This window comes from Odocoileus virginianus, chromosome 33, assembly GCF_023699985.2.
Source record: "Odocoileus virginianus isolate 20LAN1187 ecotype Illinois chromosome 33, Ovbor_1.2, whole genome shotgun sequence".
Classification (NCBI taxonomy): domain Eukaryota; kingdom Metazoa; phylum Chordata; class Mammalia; order Artiodactyla; family Cervidae; genus Odocoileus; species Odocoileus virginianus.
The window spans coordinates 37,212,011-37,228,521 of NC_069706.1; the positions used below are offsets into that span (position 1 = coordinate 37,212,011).

Here is a 16,511-nt window from a genome sequence, read left to right on the forward strand (position 1 = left end):
GCTCCAGAAAAAAAAAAAAAAAAGTGGAAGGAACCCAAGTGTTCACTGACAGGTGAGTAGATAAACACAGTGTGGCTCATCCTCACAATGAAACATGATTCATCCTTAAAAAGGAATGAAATTTGGATACTTGGGACTTCCCTGGCAGTCCGGTGGTTAAGACTCCATGCTTCTACTGCAGGGAGTGTGGGTTCAGGTAGGGTAAGATTGAGGGCAGGAGGAGAAGGAGGTGGCAGAGGTTGAGATGGTTAGATAGCATCACCAACTCAACACACATGAGTTTGAGCAAACTCTGGGAGACAGTGAAGGATAGGGAAGCCTGGCATGATTCAGTCCATGGGGTCACAGAGTCAGCCACGACTTAGCGACTGAACGAGGGGAACTGATATTCCACATGCAGCACGGCCAAAAAAAAGAACTATAGGTCGGCACACAGGTAAAAAAGAACTAGAGGTCGGCACACAGGTGGGGCAACAGCATCCAAGTGGTGCCATGCGCGGCTGCGGCCACTGGGGTGCAGGCTGTCACTCATCCTCTAACTTCCTTTCTCGCTGGAGCCTCAGCATTGTCCTCTGTGAAATGGGTACAATACTACCCACCTCACAGGGTTATCAGGGAATGTTCTGAAAAAGATATATGTCCACAGGAGGCAGCAGGGATAGAGGAGTTCAGGGTCCAGCTGGGGCCCAGTCTGGGGTGCAGGGGAAGGGTTTGGGTGTGGGACAGGCTGGCCCCTGCAGGTCGGTGCTCAGGACTAATCCTCAAGGCACTGGGGAACCAAGGAAGGTTCGAGTGGGAGTGCTTCTGTTGACGCCTGGGGGAAGATGGAGGGAAGGAGCAATGGGGGGATGCTGAGATGGAGGAGGAGGTACCATGTGCAGAAGGGTGAGTCAGCATGATGGGGGTGGGGGCCCGGGAGCCCCACATCCTGAGGATCATGAGGACCGAGCGGATGCACTCAGAAAGCAGTTTCTGTTTTGGAGGGAAGAACTTTGCCACCATCTGAGGGGCTGGGAGGGTACAGCACCAGCAGGCCCAGACAGGCTCCTGGGAGGGGGTCATGAGCCCCCCAGCCCCAGGCTCCCCCAGCCCCAGCCTCTCCACACTGGAGGGGACCCCACAGTTCCTCCCACCGCCCCCTCCCCTGTCCTGGACTCTCACCCTTGCCGCCCCCACCCCGTGGGGCCGGAAGGCAGCCGAGGGGAAGGTGGGGTGTGGGGTGCAGAGGCGGGGGAAATGCCCGCAGCGTCCACTTCCCTTCCGGCAGCTCTGGTCGCATCCTGCGGTGGCTGGAGGACTGCAGTGTCCCCAGCCTGATCTCTGGCCTCGTTACGGATTTTCTGATAAAACTTGTGCAAGACAAAAATCCTGACCAAGGAATGCCTTAGAAACCGCTGCCTCCGGGCCCCTGGGGTGCTGCTGACGGTGGATTCTTGCAGCATCCGTGTCGCTGGGGAGTCAAGCTCACAGGGGACCCCTCCCTGCCATCCCCGGCGCCCCCCAGCCCTGCGTGGGAGGGTGTCTGTCCACCTTCAGCAGAGCCCTTCAAGCAGAAAGATGCTGGGGCTCAGAGAGGGGCAGGGACTTGCTGCCCGGCTGGTCGGGGTGGGTCCCAAACCTGTGCTCTGTGAGGAGGCCTCACTCGCTTGCCCTCCCCGAGCCTCACTTCCCCTCCCTTCCCGAGAGCCACTCCAAGGGCTCCCGCAGGCTCCGCGCAGGGTATCCTGCGGCTGCAGCTGGCTTCAAACAGCACGAGTTTATGCCCTCACAGTTCTGGAGGCCAGACAGCAGAAACCGAGGTGCCTGCAGGGTTGTTGGGAGGCTCCAGGGGAGGCTCCTCCCTGCTTTTTCCAGCCCCTGGTGGCTTCAGGCGTCCTTGGCCTCCGTCTTCACAGGACCTCCTTCCTGGTGTCTCTCTGGGTCCCCCAGTCTCATCTCCCTCTCCTTTCTCTCTCTTAATATCTATTTTTAAACATATTTATTTGGCTGTACTGGGTCTTGGTCGAGGCAGGCAGGATCTTTAGTTGTGGTGAACTCTTAGTTGTGGCCTGTGGGATCCAGCTCCCCAACCAGGGACTGAACCCAGGGCCCCTGCACTGGGTTCATGCAGTCTTAGCCACTGGACCACCAGGGAAGTCCCCTCCCTTTCCTTTCTCCTGTAAAAACACCCACATCCCAGGATCATCTCATCCGAGATCCTTAACTAATGACTCCTGCAAAGACCCCACTTGCACACAAGGTCACATTCTGCGGTTCCAGGTGGGCATGAATTTGCAGGCGAGGGTCACAGTTTGACTCAGCCCAGTCCAGACGTGGGCTCAGCCCCACGGACTCCCTGGCGTCATTCCCACTATTTGTGAGCTGCCCAAGGCAAGGACCCGGCTGTTGTGGCGGCCCCGTCCAGAGTCTGGTTTGTTAAATTCCCCGTGCGTGCATGTGTGTTTAGTCACTTCAGTCGTGTCCAACTCTTTGCCTCTCTGCGACCCCATGGACTGTAGCCCGCCAGGCTCCTCTGTCCATGGGATTTTCCAGGCAAGAATACTGGAGTGGGATGCCTCCTCCAGGGGATCTTCCCAACCCAGGGATCAAGCCTGCATCTTAATGTCTCCTGCATTGGCAGGCAGGTTCTTTACCACTAGCACCACCTGGGTAGCCCACAGAGGACCCCACAGATAGGAAGGAGTGACTCCTTTTATGAAGTTCAAGGACAGTCAAAGTAGTTGGGGAGGTGCTGGCCAGGGGGGACTCCAGGAGGCTTCTGGGAGCTGGAAATATTCTGTATCAGCCTCAGATGTAAGTTTAAATGTTCCATCAGCCTCCTTAAAATGGTAAAAATAACCCCGGGAAATTGATTTTAATAATGTTTTATTTAACCCATGAAGTGAAAGTCGCTCAGTCGTGTCCGACTCTTTGTGACCCCATGGACCATACAGTCCATGGAATTCTCCCGGCCAGAATACTGGAGTGGGTAGCCTTTCCTTTTTCCAGGGTATCATCTCAACCCAGGGATTGAATCCAGGTCTCCTGCATTGCGGGCAGACTCTTTACCAGCTGAGCCACCAGGGAAGCCCCATTTAACCCATGTTCAGTTGAGTTCAGTCGCTCAGTCGTGTCCGACTCTTTGCGACCCCATGAATCACAACACACCAGGCCTCCCTGTCCATCACCAACTCCCGGAGTTTACTCAAACTCATGTCCATAAAGTCGGTGATGCCATCCAGCCATCTCATCCTCTGTCGTCCCCTTCTCCTCCTGCCCCCAATCCCCCCAGCATCAGGGTCTTTTCCAATGAGTCGACTCTTCACGTGAGGCGGCCAAAGTATTAGCATTTCAGCTTCAGCATTAGTCCTTCCAATGAACACCCAGGACCGATCTCCTTTAGGATGAACTGGTTGGATCTCCTTGCAGTCCAAGGGACTCTCAAGAGTCTTCTCCAACACCACAGTTCAAAAGCATCAATTCTTTGGTGCTCAGCCTTCTTCACAGTCCAACTCTCACATCCATACATGACCACTGAAAAAACCATAGCCTTGACTAGACAGACCTTTGTTGGCAAAGCAATTTCTCTGCTTTTTAATATGCTGAGTATGCCCCAAATATGACCATTACAATATATAATCAATGTAAGAGTTACTGAGAAAGTTTAGGTTCTCTGTCCCCTCCAGACTAAGCCATCTGACCCACCTCTGTTCAGCTGAGCCGCACCTAGACGCCCCCCACCCGTCCTGGTCAGACAAACTTCTCCACAGATGCAGACTCAAGGTAGGTGCACTCTGCATTTGAAGAAAGACAGAGAAAGAGGGTAGGGGAAGACGGAGGGAAAGACAGAAAGACATTGCCTTGAGTGACTGAGTCCTGGAGTCAGGACAGGGCCCTTCCCTGAAGGTGCCGAGTGAAGGGGGTCAGGGCCCTGGAGGCTGGGGGCGGGGCATCCTCGGGGCAGCTCTCCTCCTCCAGGCAGCAGCAGGAGGCTGTGATTCCACCATGGCCCAATCGAGCCCCTTATCTCCCTCAGCTGGCAGCCACTGTCCTGGGAGAAAAGGGAGAGGAGACGCCCAGAGGCCCCTGCCACCCCCTCCCACCGCCCTCCCGCAGCGCCCTGTCCAGCTTCCCCACCAGTCTCCGACCCAAACCTGCTCCTGGAAGCCCCAGACCCCCTCCCTGGGCAGCGGGTCCAGCTGACGATGAGTGGGGAGGGCTCTGCCTCACGTTAAACAGAAAGGAATTGTGTCCCTTAAAAAGCGCGCACTTGGGGCTTCCCTGATAGCATGCTGCTAAAGAGACAGGTTCGATCCCTGGTCCAGAAGGATCCCACCTGCCACAGAGCAGCTAAGCCCGTGGCCCCAACTACGGAGACGGTGCTCTAGAGCCCGGGAACCACAGCTGCTGAGCCCACAGGCCGCAGTTACTGAAGCCTGTGCGCCCTAGGGCCCGTGCTCGGCAGCAAGAGAAGCGCCCGCAAGGAGCAGCCCACACACCACAGCTAGAGAGCAGCCCCCGCCCGCCGCAACTAGAGAAAAGCCTGGGCAGAAACGAAGACCCAGAGCAGCCAACAGTAAATAAATAATAAATTCAAAAAGCGCAAACGTAGGAGCTTTCCAGAAACAGCGAGAAACAGAGAAGACATGTTCCTTCCTCTCCCCTTTGGCCCTTCTTTCATTTCCCTTCTGGAGCAACTGAGTCCTAAAGCCACTGGCCGCGGCGGAGCACGGTGGGCTGCCACGGCTCCCACGCTGGGTGCACAGCAGTGGGGGCCTGAAGCCGGGCAGCAGAGGGTGGTGGCTATGCCCTGCATTGACCGTGGAGGTGCCAGGGGGGTTGGATTTTCATGTTCCGGAGAGAGCATGGAAGGGCCCCGGAGACAAGCCAGGGAAGCAGAGAAAACAGGAGGAGGGTCCCTCCAGGAGGACAAGGCCACCCACGGGCAGCCCTGACCCTTCCCCTGGAGATATGCCACATGCCTCCAGCCTGACCCCAGGGGTCCTGGCCAGTGTTCCCACCATCCGCCCACCCTTGCCCAGAACTACAGAAGCACCAACCACTCTGAGAGTTTAAGGTGCTTTCAGGAAGTCTGAGGTCCTCACGCCCACCCACACCCTCTGCTGGTCGCTGCAGGGCACAGGGAGGCTCCGTCTGCCCCTGCCTGGCATGCCCTGAATGTCCCCCCACACTCATCTTTCCTGGGGCAGCCTGGACACTCACCCCGCCCTGTCCTCCTGGCTCTGGCGGTCCCATAACCCGAGGCCCACAGGCCCCATCAGCTGCTCCCTCGGAACCCTTGAGCCCAAGGCAGCTGTTCCTCCAGGATTCCCACTGACGTTCTGTGGACTTCGGCCCCTCACTCTTCACAGTCACACAGGTACTGCACATCCAACCCCGAGAGTGTGCCTGGCACCAGGCAGGGTCTCTCCTCATCCTCACGGCTTATCATCCCATTTTACAGATAAGGCAAGTTTCAAGGAGATTAAACTTGCCTTGGAGGTAGAGGTGGGAACAAAGCCTGTACAGGCTCTCTAGACACCACTGCCAAGTTTCCTTATTAAAATCCCCTCCTCCAGACAAGAAAATCTAAAATTACATATGTGATTTGTATTTATGGCTTGCATTATGTATCAGTGCTATTCCTTGGCAGCAAGTGAATCACTGATAAAAAAATAAAATTCTAGGACTTGCCTGGCAGTCCAGTGGTTCAGACTCTGTGCTTCCACTGCAGAAAGCAGCAGATTTGACACATGCGGGGGAGGGGAACTAAGACCCCATAGGCTGTGTTGGTTCAGCCAACAAAAAGAAAAGAAAGTTGTGTACAAAGAACCTTGAGTTCTTCAGAGCTGCATTAAAATGGCTTGTGTTCTGACCCTAAAAAGTAAATAAAATATAACTGCCTCCTCCAGCCTGCAGGCTGACTGCCTGACTGGGGTCATCCTTGTCTCATCCTAAAGATCCTTCTGGTGACTTAACTGCTGAGTCTTAGGTGTGTGGGGAGGAGGCACAGATGATCACACCATTTACAGGCTTCTCCCTCTCTTCCCACACCTCATTAGTTCCTGGCTACTCTTGACTGCTGTGTGACTTGAGGCAGGTTACCTACCCTCTCTGAACTTCAGTTTCCTCAATAGTATCAGCTTCAAAATCAAGTAACCGGTAATCACTGAGTCCATCCATTCCCACTCCAGCACAACAGGGCAGGGAGGTGAAACAGCAGAAGCACGGGGCCTAGAAGGTAAGCTCCTAGGCGGGAACGGAGCCAGGCTTGGGGGGTAAGGGGGTGCGGCGTCTGGGTAAGGAGACCCCAGGTTTTCCCCAAGGCGGAACCCCCAAGTCTGCACATCTGAGGTTCACAACAACCTCAACCGCAGTTATTATTACAACCCCCAGGTTGTGACTCATGCAGGCCGCCGAGATCAGGGTGAGGCTGGGCTCGCAGCCTGGGGACCCATCCCCTCAAATTCCTTGGGGTCTTGCGGTGGGGATGGGCTGAGCCGGCCCCCGTCTTTGTGCGGGGCGGAGGGCGTGGCCTAGCGAAGACGGACCAATCCAGGGAGGCCACAGCTCTGCGGAGCCAATGGCGAGGCCGGGGCCGGGCGTGGGCGTGGCCAAGAGGGAGACGGGGAGGGGGTTCCTGATTCCGGCCGCAGTTGAGGGTTCTCTAGGGGTTCTGATGAGTTCGCGGGGCGCCCCAGGGGAAAAGGAGGGTCTAGGGGAGGGGGCAGTGCCGGGGAGAAAAGGGCCTGGGATCCAGCGGTGGGATCTGGGCGAGCAGAGGCGCCGCCGCCGGCGATAGGGGAGGCCCCCGACTCTGGGCGCGGCTAGGAAGGGGGCGCCCCCGGGTCCGCGACGCACGGCGGGGACGCGCCCTGCCCGCCCCAGGGGACCCCCCCCACCCGGGTCCTTCCTCCCTTGGCAACTCCCGCTTCCAGATCGCTTCCGGCTGCGTCCCGGGACGGCCCTTCCCGGCCCCTTCTGCGCTCAGCCTCCCCTCCCCCGCTCGTTTCCTGCTGGCGGAGGCGGCAGTTCGCGCAGCTGGAGGTGCGGGGAGCTTGGAGGCTCCTGGCAGGGCCTGACTGCCTTCCTTCTGGGTGTGGTTTCCGGAGTCCCCCCCAGCAGCTCTTCCAGAGCCCCTTCCGTCCTCCACCATCCATACCTCAGCTACTGCAGCCCCCTCCCAGCCAGACATACCCCAAGGCTGGGTGATGGCCGCATCCTCAACCCGCTTGAAGAAATACCTTGTCAGTCTCTCCTTTCCCCCTCCACTGTGCTTCCCAGGGCTCCTATCCCACATTCAACCCTCCCCTTCTTTTTAAGGACAGCTGAGGTTTTTCTTGGCGGCTCAGATGGTAAAGAATCTGCCTGCAATGCAGGAGACCCGGTTAGATCCCTAAGGCAGGAAGATCTCCCAGAAAAGAAAATGGCAACCCACTCCAGGATTCTTGCTGGGACCATCCCATGGAAAGTGAAGCCTGGCGGGCTACAGTCCGTGACAGGACTAAGCATGCAGGCACCGTACACAGGTTTTCTTTCCACTCTGTGCTCTTCCTCTCAACTCCTGAGGCTGGGGCCACCCCCTGACCTCCCCATCCACAGTCATGGCTTCAGGGATGGGCCTGACCTCGGTTGCCCAATGTGGAGTGACTTCAGGGCATGCTTGGCACCCTGGCCCAGAGCACTGCCATCTGCCCCAAGTCACCATGCCCTATGGATGTGCCACTTGGACCTGCAGCAAGCATTTGGCCATCCTGTAGGCAGAGCTGACCCATGGGGGAGAAGACAATGCTTAGAGAGTCAGAAGTTGAGCCAGAGCCCCAATCATACCATCCCTGACATCCCATATTTGCTGTTCTAGAAAAGATGCATTGGGATTTTCCATTTCTTGCAATGTGAAGATGTTCACTGACATGTTAGCCCATCAACCCTGGGGAGATAATTAATTCTCATTTTACAGGTAGGGAGACTGAGGGTCACAGTGGGCAATGTCCTCAGTTCACTCAGGAGAGCAGTGGCAAAACTGGGACCAGAATCGGGGCTTTCCTGAATCCTTTTTGAGTGCTGTTTGTGCTAGATGTGTGTGATACTGGAGTGGGTTACCGTTGTTTCCTCCTCCAGGGGATCTTTCCTGTCCAAGGACTGAAACCAATGAACCCATATTTCCTTCACTGGAAGGCAGATTCTTTCCCAGTGAGCCACCTGGGAATCTCATTCTCTTAGGAGATCACAAGTCCTTTACAAGCTCTTGACCACTAGTTGTTTATCAGTTCTTTCTTCCCCAGGGGCTGAATCCATTTCAGTCCAATGGAATCCAGTTGAAAGGGGGAGGTGGGTTGGGGAGGGGGATTCCCAAATTCCCAACAGCAGGCAGAGGCAACCACAGGTCCCCCTCCACCCTGCCCTCTGCCCCACTGGAAACTTGTAGCCCCGAGAGGGGCCAAATTTCCCTGAAATCACACAGCACTTTGGAGGAGCTGGAGACTGTGGCTACTTCGAGTCCTTCTGAACCCAATAGTCACTAGCTTCCCGGGGTCCCTAAGACATTTGGACCAGAGTGGGGTTATTTAGCTCTTGAGAGTCCCTTGGACTGCAGGGAGATCCAACCAGTCCATCCTAAAGGAAATCAGTACTGAATATTCATTGGAAGGACTGATGCTGAAGCTGAAACTCCAATATTTTGGCTACCTGATGTGAAGATCTGACTGAAAAGACCCTGATGCTGGAAAAGACTGAAGGCAGGAGAAGGGGACGACAGAGGATGAGAGGGTTGAATGGCATCACCGACTCGATGGACATGAGCTTGAGCAAGCTCCAAGAGTTGGTGATGGACAGGGAAGTCCTGCAGTCCATGGGGTCGCAAAAAGTCAGACACGACTGAGCGACGGAACTGAACTGAACTGGGGCTACTGTACGGGTGGAAGTGGACTGGAGTGGGGGTCTTGTGTATCTATTTGGAAGGTAAAATCAAGCTTGGGGGATGGAGGAGATTGTCAGAGCAAGAAGATGTGGTCCAACCCTTTGGTTAAGGAAATTGAGGCAAGAAAGAGTGAAAACTGTTCCCAATCTTGGTATATGCCAGGGCCCAGCTGAGTACCCATATCTCCTGTGTTGGAAAGATTATCTGAGACCTAGAAATGAGGCCCAGAGCAGGACCGCATTGTGTGTAAGGAGCCCATCTAAGGGTTAACTAACTCTCTAGCAAACTTCTGTTTGCCTTGCTATTTACTTTTAATTAAGGGCTCAAACTTGGTGAAGTTACAGGTTAACTTGTAGATTTGTGTCTGAGACAAAAGATAACACCAAAGGTTACTCCTAGGACACTAGTCAAGTTTTGGTGGTTTGTGAAATCAAATTTAGGAATCGTCTTTAAAAATTTAAGTTATTTGCTTATTTTTACACAGGCTTTTCCCTAGTTGCAGAGAGTGGGGGCGACTCTCTAGCTTCGGGGCCTGACCTTCTCACTAGAGTGGCTTCTCTTTCTGCAGAGCGCAGACTCTCGGTGCACAGCCATCAGTAGTCGCCCCTCCAGAGGTTAGTTGTTCCGGGGCATGTGGAATCCTCCCAGACCAGGGATCGAACCCATGTCTCCTGCCAATTCTGGCAGGCTGATTCTTTAGCACTGAGCCACTAGGGAAGCCAGAATTTAGGAATCTCCTCCTAGTATTTTTTAAGTGACTATATAAACCCCAGGTCCACGAATGCTCTTTGCGTCAATGTTACCATTTTACTGTTCCCTCATCAATTAATGAGTTGAACGAAATCTTTCACAAATGTTCATTTTCTAAGTGTATGAGAGTCATGACCTTAGCTTTTTGAAAATCATACTTTGACACCTGCCTCCCAGCACAGGGCTTCTACCGCGCGACCTTGATCAAGTCTGTGCAGGGTAGGGGGTCACGGCCTGGTTCTTCCTCAGTGCTCACCACCCCCCTACACAGACTACTCCCAGGCCAGAGTCACTGCCGGCCCACCCTAGCACCTGTGCTAAGACCTTCTCATCTATGCCTTTCTTTCTCTCTTGGCTGCGCTAGTTCTTGGCTTCGGCACGCAGGACATTTTAGCTCGCATGTGAACTCTTAGTTGCAGCATGTGGGATCCAGTTCCCCAAGTGGGATTGAAGCTCGGGCCTCTGCACTGAGAGGGCATGGAGTCTTAGCCACTGGACCACCAGGGAAGTCCCTTTCTATGCCTTTTTTTTTTTAAATTTTTTTTTTAAATTTTTCCATTTATTTTTATTAGTTGGAGGCTAATTACATCATTGCAGTGGTTTTTGTCATACATTGAAAAATAAGGAATGCTTCATGAATTTGCATGTCATCCTTGCGCAGGGGCCATGCTAATCTTCTCTGTATCGTTCCAATTTTAGTATATGTGCTGCCGAAGCGAGCACTCTATGCCTTTCTGACCCAAGAGGCTGGGAGGTTGCCCCTGGTCTGGCGCCCCACAGACAAAGTTCCTGGTCTCCATCTGCCAGGAAATGTCCAGTGGCTGTTGGCAGGGAGGTTCAAGCTGAGGCCCCAGATTTTGTCTCAGGGCTCTGGAGAGCTACGGATGATGTTGGGTTGGGAGAAGGCAGGCCAGCCAGCTGTGTCCCCAGGGTGACTTCTCACTGTCTGTTCATCAGAGTGCAATGCCAGTGGTGCCAGGATACCACGCTGATGGGTCACTGCCTGCCATGTCCCCGAGGCCACTCTGAGACAAACCGTGGCCAGTCCTAGGCTGGGTGAGGCTAGGCCATCACCCACCTCCATCAGACTCCACTTGCGAAATTCCACCCTCTTACCTGGGAAGTGAACTCCTGTAAAAAGTCTATACTTGTTGGAACCAGTCCCACCTTCCAGCCTAGAATCCCCCCTCCCCTCTGCTCCATATCCTACTCACCTTCCCAGGCCCTGTTTAAACCGTCCTGCTCCGATAAGCATCCTAATCAGTTATCTGTCACTGGCTCCAGACCCCAATTCGGGATAAAGCCTGTTCCGCTGTAACTTGACCACATAAATACCTATGTGTACTTACTCTTATCTTGCATTTTTTGAACGCAGTACTTCTGGTGGCGGGGGCAGAGGCGGGTATCCAAAGGGCTTCTCCGTGGGCCTGGGGTGGCCTCCTGAGCGCCCCTCTTCCAAAGACGCGTCCAGTCCCTCCCAGCTTGGCGTGGCAGGCGCGTCTCCAGCGCCACCTGGAGGCCGCCAGGCGGCCCGCAGCCCGGGCGGGCGGTGGAGAGGGCAGTGGGGTCCTTGGGGGCTGGGGGTGGGGCGGACCCTAGGAGGGAACAGGCCGTACATTTTGTCTTGGTGGCGGTGGCAGCTGTCTCTAAGGAGGGCAAGTTGGAGCTGGGCCATGAAGTACACTAATTCACCTTCTCAGTCCGGCCAGCCCGGGTGGTGCATCGCGTGCTGCTTCCTCCAGCAAGTCCCATTCTTGGGGGTTTTAATATACCCGTTTTATGCATTGGAAAACTGAGGCTCACTCCTTAGAATATTTTCACCAGGGCCCCCAGTCCAGTGCTCAGATCGTCTTACCTCAGCCCACCCTGGCACCCTCCCCCCACCCACCCAAATGCCGAGTCGGCCACGAGCGACTTTATGATTGAACGCGATTTAGCGACCGAGAACCAGCCTGAGCGTGCTTACAGAATGGTTCCCTTTATTTAGGGGAAGAAGTTAGTCCTAGAGAGGTCCTGATCCGGCTGAGTCACTCACGGGGGCCGGCCTGGGCCGGCTCAGCTCCCCGCCAAAGGCCTAGGCCTCCGGAACCGAAGAGAGCCGTCTCCCCCCGCACCCCAATTCCTTCCAGGGCGCCCCACGTCCACCCAAGTCTAGGCTCAAGGATGGGGGGGTCCCGAGGATGCGGAGAAGGCCCCGCCCACCCCGCTCCCTCCCTTTCTCCCTGAACCCTTGGGCTCTACGCCCACCGCTACCCTCCTTTCCTCGACTCCCGCGGTTCCTCCAGAAGCCCAAGGCGGGGCTGTAGGTGGGGGGCGGGTGGAGAACTCCGGGGTGGATGCGGCCAGAACTCGGAGGTGGGGCCTCTGTGCGGGCAACGCCCCCTCCCCAGCCTATTCGGAGCATCCCGCCCGCCCACCCCCAGCGCCTAGGAATTCCGCTGAGTCACTTCCGAGGCCGCCGCTGCACCCACGCGGAGAACAATAAGTGTCATTCAATGCACTAGGCAGCGGCCCGGCGCTCACCTGCGAGAGCCGGCCTCTAGCCTGTCCTAACGCCCCTCCTTGGCCAACGAAGCCGAGCCTCCCTCGTCTCCTGCCGTTCTCCCCCAGCCATCCCTCTGGCCACGCAACCTCCTGCCTCGGGGCCTTTGCACTCTCTGTGCCCTCTGCCTGGCACACTCTTCCTGCGCATCACCCCCCCGCCCCGACCCTTCGCGGTTACTGCCGAGGCCCCTGCTCCAGCGGGGATGTCTCCGGGAAGAGCGAGGAAGCGTCTGCGAGCTTGACCCGCACACGTTCGGATGGGCACCTGTATTGGAAAAAGTGTGCGAATGCAGCCCGGAGCGCCACGTGCCGCACGGCACAAGTGGACAGGTGTGTGTGCGCGTGTGAGACCGGCGGGCAGCGTGGGGGCCGGGCGCGCCGAGCGTGCATCCTTCGAACCCCCCGCCCACTCCATGTCGGTCTCGGAGCTTTTGTCTCCCAGCTCCAAGCCCACCCTTCTCCGCGAGGCTCCAGCTGGGGGCTGTGAACTACCATTCCCAGAATCCCTGTTTGCTCCGGAATTCCTGTCGGGATCCTCCAATTGGAGGTGCGAGGGCTCTAAACCTTTCACCCACGCGGATGCCATTAGCATCTGAGGATACTGAGGCGACCCTTCTCGGAATCATGCTTTTAAAAAAAAAAATTTTTTTTTCAAGAGTTCCTGTTGTGTTTATTGCATCCTGTGTTTTTTAAATTGTGGTAATTATATACATAACACGTGCCTTTTCCTAACCTATTTCCAACAGTGGAAACAGTGGCAGGCTTTATTTTGGGGGGCTCCAAAATCACTGCAGATGGTGACTGCAGCCATGAAACTAAAAGACACTTATTCCTTGGAAGGAAAGTTACGACCAACCTAGGCAGCATATTAAAAAGTAGAGACATTACTTTGCCAACAAAGATATGTCTAGTCAAGGCTATGGTTTTTCCAGTGGTCATGTACGGATGTGAGAGTTAGACAGCTGAGTGCTGAAGAATTGATGCTTTTGAACTGTGGTGTTGGGGAAGACTCTTGAGAGCCCCTTGGACTGCAAGGAGATCTAACCAGTTCATCCTAAAGGAAATCAGTCCTGAATATTCATTGGAAAGACTGATGTTGAAGTTGAAACTTCAGTACTTTGGCCACCTGATGTGAAGAGCTGACTCATTGGAAAAGACCCTGATGCTGGGAAAGATTGAAGGCAGGAGGAGAAGGGGACGACAGAGGATGAGATGGTTGGATGGCATCACCAACTCAATGAACATGAGTTTGAGTAGACTCCGGGGGTTGGTGATGGACAGGGAGGCCTGGCATGCTGCAGTCCATGGGGTCGCAAAGAGTTGGATACGACTGAGTGACTGAACTGACCAAGCCCATTTTAATTGCAGCTTCCTAGCAGTAAGACATTCACACTTGCGAAACAACTTTCCAGAAGTTTTTCGTTTTGCAAACCTGAAACTCTATACCCAGTAAATTCCCCTTTTCACCCTGTCCCCAGAGCCTCAGACCCTGGTAACCACACTTCTACTTTCTGTTTCTGTTTGACTATGGTAGCTGTTTCAGGTCAGTGGAATCGTACAGTATTTGTCTTTTTGTGACTGTTTTAATCACTTGGCATAATGTCCTCAAGGTTCATCCGCCTTGTAGCATATGTCAGAACTTCCTTCCCTTTAAAAAGCAGAATTAAAAAAAAAAAAGCAGAATAAAAAAAAAATCAAAAAAATTTTTTAAATTAAAAAAAAGCAGAATCATATTCTATTTTATATTTATATATATATATATATATATATATATATATATATATACACACACACACCCATTTTGTTGATCCATTCATCCATTCACAGACAATAAGAATTATGCCTTTCAATGCATAAAGTAAAATGCATAGAATTACAAAGAAATTACAAAAGGATACTGTAGCAATAGCAGTTCTCAGCAAGTTAAGGGGCTTCCCAGGTGGCGCTGCTGGTAAAGAACCTCCCTGACAAGGCAGCAGATGTAAGAGGCACAGGTTCGATCCCTAGGTTGGGAAGATCCTCTGAGGAGGGCATAGCAACGCACTCCAGTATTCTTTGGAGAATCCTATGGACAGAGCAGCCTGGCGGGCTACGGTCCATAGGGTCGCACAGAGTCAGACACGACTGAACATCTTAGCATTGGCAAGCACAAGTTGAAAGCGCAAATGTGTGATACAGTGACCAATTAGAGTATTTATTATACACTGAATAACATACCTCAGCCCTAGAAGCTCTAGGGTATGTGGACTCCAGTGGGATTTCCTCCCGACAGATCTCGTTTTCTGATTTTATAGCTCAAGTGATCAGTTAGTATGTGGCAAACCTACTTCATTCCTAAGAACACCACGATCCATTAGCTGCCATCCAAAATTCCTGCAGGCCAGAACTTTCTGGAAATAGCCCCATCTCTGTGTCATTTGCCCACCTTGTCTCTAGCACTCAAGGGTCGGCGCTTGGCCTCTGCCCTTCAGGATGGCATCAGCCCCCTGGGATCAGGAGCCCATGGCAGGAGAGTATTGCCCCCTCACACCAGCCCAGAGAGGATGGTTGCTGGTGCCCAGGGACGCTGGCATTGCCTTGCCGATATATTTGTGAGAGGCATGCAGGTCACACATGCTATTCAGATTCTTCCTCCAACCATGCCTGGGAAGTCCTCTCACGCCTGCCTCAGTGAACGTCGACCACTGATGGGATGGAATGTAACTTCAGACAACAGACCAACCAAATTGGTGGAGGCCCTTTCAGCTGCACCAGCTGACGCGTTACATTCTGACTCTGGGATGCACACTCATGTCCGTAGATCCAGCCCAGTCCAGTGGCCCGGTGCCCTTGGAGTATGAGCTGTTTCCTCTGGGGTCAACTTCAACCACTGAGCCCCTGGGGCATGCTGAAATCAGACCCTAGTTCTGGGGCTGAAGGCCACAGGGATGGTGGAGCTAAAGCCTGTAAGAGGGGTCCCTTCAGGTGAGGGCGTTGGAGCACCTTCCAGCCAGAGAAGGCAGGATTCATCAGATGCTGGAGGAGGGGCTGCTTTCACTAGCAGGCAGACTAATAAACCCAGATTCTCAGCTTCATCTGCATCTACCCCCGTGTCCAGACTCAGGGCGCCCAGTTGCATGGTGCATTCATGGGCATGAGAGATGGGCGTTCCTAGCACTCTAGACCTCAGTTTCCTCATCCGGAAAAGGGGCAGAGAAATCCCGCTCCCACAGGGTGGCTGGGAGGCTCCGGCTGGAGAGTTCAGTGGGTGGATGACCTGGGCCCCTGGGCAGCTAAGGACGTGCCTCTTGCTGGATACTTTCCACGGCCACTTCTTGTCCAGCAAGGCCTGAGGCAGGCAGGGCCTGCGGGGGTGAGGGTGGGTTTAGAAAGGGGTGCCTATGAAACTCTGGGCTTGGTACAGGGGGAATAGAGCTGGTCCCCAGTGCATCCTGTGGGGACGTCACCTCGCCCGGGAAGACTGTCCCCACTAGAGGGCACCCAGGAGCAGTGTCTTTCCACTGGTCCTGCCTCCAGGCTGGCCCCACCTGGCTGGCATGTACTTCTCTCTGCCCGGGACCCCTTGCCCCTCCTTCCTACTCTGAGGGCCTCCCCTTCACTTGGGCTGCTTCCTGGCCCCTTCCTTCTTGGGGGTCCCCTGGCCACACTTCTGACAATTCTCTCTTGCTCATGCTTGTCATTGGCTGGGTCAGCCTGGACCTAGTCCCTTAACCTCGCTGCCTCTGGGGGTCTTCCTTCCCCATCAGGGCCCTGGTGGCTTTCATTGGCGCACCCGGGTGCGGCGCCCACCTGTGGGGGCCCCTAAGTCTCGGGAGGAAAAGCAGACTCTCATTTTACTTTCTCTTCCTCTCCCTTCCCGAAGGCCCTTCTTGACCCCACACCCTCCCCCGTTCACTCCCTGCTGGCTTGGCCCTCGGCCCTCCGAGCCCGGGCCCAGGACTGACCGGGTAGCACGCACCATCCAGTGCCCTCGCTGCCCACGGAAGCTGCCCGTGGACCTGGCCACCTGGGGTCCGAGGCCAGGCGACCTGCAGGCCTTGTCCTGTTGAATGTGCCGGCCCCGAGACTCACCTGGAGTGACCCTCGCCCCAGGGACAGGGCAGCCAGGACCGGACAGCAGGGCCCGGCTTGGCTGGCCCCGTTTGTCAGAAACACAAGCCTTTCCAGGCCAGGCCAGGCCAGCCATTAGCCACTCCGGTAAGCTCAGACACCTTCATAGGCACCCCCTGTTCATGGCACCCCTTTGCCTGGCCTCCCCCAGGCCTTGCTGGACAAGCAGTGGCCATGGGAAAGCATCCGGCAAGAGGACTGTCCTTAG

The 16,511-nt window shown here is 54.9% G+C and overlaps 1 long non-coding RNA gene and 1 other non-coding gene across 3 annotated transcripts; both read right to left on the minus strand.

Moving 5' to 3' along the window:
• Positions 1 to 2,848: 2,848 nt before the first annotated feature.
• LOC139032818 (uncharacterized) lies at positions 2,849 to 11,484 on the minus strand. 2 transcript variants are annotated; one of them, XR_011485441.1, is made up of 3 exons: positions 10,999 to 11,484; positions 3,685 to 3,773; positions 2,849 to 3,513 (listed from the first exon to the last, which is right to left on the minus strand). It is a non-coding gene; the product is annotated as an uncharacterized lncRNA (long non-coding RNA). The 2 variants fall into 2 exon arrangements; XR_011485440.1 differs by lacking the exon at positions 10,999 to 11,484 and adding an exon at positions 7,177 to 7,271.
• LOC139032905 (U6 spliceosomal RNA) lies at positions 10,266 to 10,372 on the minus strand. Its single transcript, XR_011485543.1, has one exon. It is a non-coding gene; the product is annotated as a U6 spliceosomal RNA (small nuclear RNA).
• Positions 11,485 to 16,511: the final 5,027 nt, after the last annotated feature.